Raw genomic sequence first — 5,741 nt, 5'->3', positions numbered from 1 at the left:
TTGTTTGGTCATCTCGACTCTGGAAGTAGTTGAAAGCCTCCTTGAGGAGGACACTGATCCCCAAACTGAGGGGCTCGCATGGCAGCCGCCTCCATCTGGGATTAAGTGTGTGTGTGTGTGTGTGTGTGTGGGTGTGTGTGTGTGTGTGTGTGTCGCAATACAATGTGCTTTGTGTACTGGCTCAGAACTGCAGTATCTGATGAAGAGTATATTCAACTAGACAACCAAGATAAAGATTACCGTCAGGTTCATTGTTCCGTTTCTTTGTAGAAAGATTTAAAAAATAAAATAAAAAATGTCACTCTGTCTTTATAAAAATATTTCCCTGAAGCGTTTACGGTTTGTGTTTTGTGACGCCACATGAGAGGCACCTTGTGTTTTGACTACTGAAATATGACTTACATTTCAGAGAAGCCGTGTTTCGGTCGTGGGAAAAATCCTCAAAGTGTTTGAAGCCCCGAGTCCTCTGTTGTCGCGGTTTTGTCAAACGTCCCGATATGACACAAGAACGTGTGTGAGTGTGTGGGTGTGAGCTGCCGCAACGCATGTGGTTGTAATTGAAATCAGCCTCTCCATAAATCCGCAGAATTAAGACGCACCCTCGTCTGCAACGGCACATATGGCGTCTCAACAGCTTGCTGCTCCTCTGACGGCTGCTTTAACTCGTGAGGTATCCGATTACACGCTCAAACAAGATCGCGTTTGGCCGATTAGCTAGTCAGACATTTATTTTCCTATCGTCAACCTGCCAAGTGTGATTTTTTTCCTTTCGCGTCGGGATCCATCTGTTTGTCGGGTGAGGATGTTAAGTTTGTTCTCCGGGCTTCAACCGATTTACTGATCGCCTCGTTCACGCCGCAACATTTCAACGTTTTTGCGTTTTCGTCCAGGGAAAGTGTCACGCTTACAGACTTCCGTGGAATTCAAAGTGGTTTGAGTCTGAAGTGGGAACAAATCTGCAGGCATTTTTCGATGTGACCAGATTTTTTGTTCAGGCGCCACAAATGGGGCCCCAGTTTCATGTGGAGTGGCCCAGACCCGCAAAATAAAGCCGTCAAAATACTTTTTTAACTTGGACATTCTGTGCTGTAAAGAGCATTTTTGTGACACCATGCAATTGCTTTGGAATCTTTCAATCTCAACATTGAGCCAATTTTAATGGTGCAAAATACAGTGAAATGTCCATAAAACAAAAAAACAAACAAAAAAAATAAAATATATATATAAAAATTTTTTTTATTTATTTATTTATTATTAATAAGGTATTTATTTTCTTAATAAAGTAAAATAAAAGGAAAGTGAAATGTCCATAAAACTAAATTTTTTTTATATATATATTCTTAATAAAGTAAAATAAAAGGAAAGTGAAATGTCCATAAAACTTAAAAAAATATAAATAAAAATGAAAAAAATAAATATATATATATATATATAAATTGTTTTCTTAATAAAGTATATATTTTGTAAATAAAGTAAAATAAAAGGAAAGTGAAATGTCCATAAAACTTTAAAAAAAAAAAAAAAAAAAAAAAAAATATATATATATTTTGTGTATATATATTTAGATATATATTCTTAAAAATGTCCACCATTGGTGGTTTGTCCGGCTCGGAGCGTCGTTCAGCCTGGTTTTATTCCTCAGGTCTCACGTTTGACGCCCCTGAAGTAAAACAAAAGGACATCAAAGGATTATTTAGCTACGAAAGTCGTTTTCCCCGGCCGGCCTGTGCAGCAGGAGGATAATATCTCCATCTCGCCCTCCGTCTTCCCGGCGTCGCTCCAATGCACTCGTCGTAATAAAGCTGCAGCGGCGCCGAAAGGTATGGCTCCCGCCCGGCGGACCTTTCATCTCCTGCGCCGCGCCGGCCGGCTCCCCGCTCGCCCTCATCTATTTCCCCCGCTATTCTTTCTCTCTCTTCCTTTGTGTCCTCTCACCGTTTCTCCCTTTTCACTGTATATCACCCCTGTTTTGTTGTTGATCTAAAGTGCAGCCTGACCTTTCCCGGCCGGCTCCCTGCGGAGAGGCTGAATGAAGTGTGTGTGTGTGTTTCTATACCGCATGCGTTTGTATTTTTGTGCAATGCGCGCAGTATTTCAGCTAGCAAAACACTGAAGCGTCTGGACGTGTGTGACGACGGCTGGACGTTATATTTATTAAGGGGAAGACAAATAAACGGATTTCCCGACCAGTAGGATTCTAGGAATCCGTTTTTTCTAGAACAATGTTTGTCACTTAAAAGGATTTAACGTTCCTCTCTGTTGTCACGGCAACGTGCATCGTTCCACACCAAAACGTGTGTTTGCGGGATGTTACTGTGAGTAAAGTATCTTCCAGGGCGTCCTGAGGAATGAGAGGAAAACATGAGAATGCAGCGTTACGAAAAAGTGCGAGTGGCGAGGTGGGCGGCAGATTTTCAATATTGATTTACTAAAACTGGCACGTTTTTGGTTGTGAAGGCCTCAAAGTCGACCAAACTGCAAATGGGAGTCCAGACATGTGACACAAATGCACTGAGAAGTGGCGGCCATGTTGTTTCCTCGCGGCGCTAAAAGACGCTGGAAGTGCAACTTTTTTGAAAACGGCTGCAAAGGTGGAACTTTTTGAAAACACTGAGAAATCCAATCCGTCTGCGTCTCTGCATGCGTGTGTGTGTGGTTTCATTACAAAACCAACTGACAGCGCCCACTAGTGGCTCAACATGCTAACTGCATCATTTTAAGCATTTTCCGCCATTTTCGTGTAAACAGGCGTCTTTCTCAAAACATCAAAGCCAAACCTTTGATGTCAAAACAGTCGGCGTATTTATTTCTGCTGTCGCTGCAGTGAAGTGATATCTGAATTTACACTTAGCGGGGAACTTTCCGTGTCTCTGGAGTCGACATGAGTTTTTCACAGATTTCCTCTGATCATGAATCTCTAACCGACTAGAAACCACCTTCAGCTAGCTTACCTTTCCTTCACGCTACCGGCTCCTGTCCTCTTTATGTTTATCCTCATTTATTCAGTTCTTGTAGTGGTATCTGTACTGCGTATTTGGAGTGGCTACTTTTATTATTCTTATTTTATTAATTTTCCCATTGTTTAGCCTAAATACAGAAAAATGTAAAACGTTTATAAAATAATTTTTTTTAATGCCTTTTTTCTGAAAGCCAACTGCAATTTTGTTTTCCCATCTCGGTACAATTGGAACTCTAAACCTGGTTTATTTCGTGTTTGAAACGACTTTTGGTTTTTAGTTGAATTCACATAGAAAAGCCGCCGATTCCACAAGTGGCGAGGGATTCACACCCCGAACACAAAGTTTACTCCCACACACAGTTTAATGTCATTTTATAAAAAGAGCATTTATTTCAAAGTTTTTTTGGATATTTTTTTTCTTTTTTTTTCTTTTTCCGCTTCGGAGATTGAAGCACATAATAAAGCAACAGTACAATGTTCAGAAAATATAAGTGTGATGCTGTAACATTTTTTTTTTTTTTTTTTTTTTTTTTTTAACTCTTATCTTCTTAACATGTTTTTTTTTGTTTTTTTTTGTTGTTGTAATACTGGAATATTCTGCATGTATACTAAAATAAGAACTTTTAAAATTGTACAAATCGGTACCATAAAACTTGACAGAGAATAAAAACGAGGCGTTCTCTCACTGCGACAAACACAGATTTGCTAAGTTTTCCTCTCAAACAGGGAGAAAGGATGAAGAAACGCCAAATAATGAGAAAAGGAAAACGACAAAAAAGAAAAGAAAAATGGCGAGGAGCGCTTGTATTCACACAGGCATAAAACCGAGGCTGACATTTAACTTTTGGCAGGAAAATCTCTCGCGGTTCTCCAGAAGTGAAAAATGACGTAATCCGTCGTCTCTCGAGTGACAAAAAAAAAATCCGCTGCGAAGAGTTAAACGTGTTTCTGTTCCTGTGTAGCTGCAGCCAATGGAATAACAATTCTTGTCATAATAATGATAACAATAATAATAATAATAATAATAATAGAAAAAAACAACAGTAATAATCATAATAATATAATAACATTAAAAAAGATTGAACGAGAAGTTGCACTCTTGAGAGAGAGAGAGAGAGAGAGAGAGAAATGTAAAAAACAAAAGGACGTTCTGGTTTCGCGTCGTTCTCCGATGTGCTCGTTTTGATCGCGACACTGTTGATACAACAGACGCCGCCGCCGACACGGAAAACGTCTGGAGGAGGGAGAGAGAGAGAGAGAGAGAGAGGGGTGGAGAAAAAAGAAGAAAAAAAAAACAAAAAACCAAACAGACATGTTTACCAGCGCTGGCGGAAAAGCAGCACGTCCGATTTCCGCTAAGAGCGCAGGAGGCGGAGCCTCAGATATAATCACGTGTTCTGCTGTGTACACGCCCAACGTGGAGAAGAGATTAGCCTTCTGGATATACTGTTCAAGTTATAAAAAAAACAAAACAAAACAGGAGAAACAGATCAAAGCAAAAAGAACAAAGAGAATGCACTGCGTTTAGCAAGAGTGTCCATTAAGTTTAAGGCGATTTTTTATTATTATCTTATATATTTTAGAGCTCACAGGTTTTGTACTCGTCGTGATTGGACTCCAAAACGAGGAAGTGATCATTCATTGGTGGACTCTGTTTGGGACGTGGTAGCGGATGGGCGGCATGGAGGGGTGGGGGGAGGGGTGGGGGTGCGGGGGAGGGGCGGAGGACTCGGTTTCTTTACGCGTCTTCTTTGCAGTGAAGAATGAAAACAAAGAATCATCCACAGTTTTTGAACTTGAATCCGTGTCGTCTCTTTTTGAGAGTAGAAAAAAAATGGTATTTGTTTAGCGGTTTGTTTTTTTTTCTTCATCACAGATTCTCAGTCCTTTGTGTGTGCGTGTGTGCGTGTGTGTGTGTGTGTGTGTGTGTGTGTGTGTGTGTGTGTGTGTGGCTACTCAAGCTAGCGGTCTCTGTCTTTTTTTTTTGTTACTCTTGTTGTGTTTACCCCTGGAGTTGTTGTTTATTTATTATAAGGCCACCATACTGTGAAGACGCCGGAAGCGTCTCCACAGTATCAACAACCCAGAGTCGGTCACGCCGTCCAAAACTTTTGGAAAATGGATCCTTTTGTTTGACCCCCTCCCCCACCCCCACTCCCCCTCCCCCACCACCCCCCCACCCCTCGCTGATGAAACTTTATATTTCACTTCCAAAGCTTGACTCGTCCTCCCAACAGTTTGTCTTTTCTCTACCGCGTCCGTCTGTCTTCCTCTGAGAGCGACTGAGGGAAAGGAGGAAGTGTGTGAATCCAGTCCACCAAAGCATCTAGAACCTAGTCAACTAAAACAGTTCGCTAACAGCAAGTCGGCTTTTTTTTTTTTTTTTTGTGTAGGGTTTTTGTTTGTTTGTTTGTTTTTTTGCTCAAACGGCAACAACCGATCCACGGAACCACTTTCAAACAGACAAACTGGAATCTCCCAGCTCTGCATTTGCTTGAGTTCCGTAGAGGTGGAGGGTCGGGGGGGGGGGGGTGGGGGGAAGGGTATAAATCTGGGAGCGTTCTCTTGTCCAGGCGTCCGCTAGCAAACGGTCTCGCGGCAGGGTGGACCCCCGCTAATGCTCATCGACAAATTGGCGTGAACTGATCAGTCGGTAGGTACGAAGAATCGGGGAACGTAGGGGGGGAGGCGGACCCCCATGGAATCGTTAACTCTTGTGGAAGTTTCAGGGTAGGGGTAAGGGGTAAGGGGGTGGGGGGTGCGTCCACTGGTGTAAGACCGC

This window comes from Blennius ocellaris, assembly GCF_963422515.1.
Source record: "Blennius ocellaris genome assembly, chromosome: 13".
Taxonomy (NCBI): Eukaryota; Metazoa; Chordata; class Actinopteri; order Blenniiformes; family Blenniidae; genus Blennius; species Blennius ocellaris.
This window is presented reverse-complemented; position numbering follows the sequence as displayed.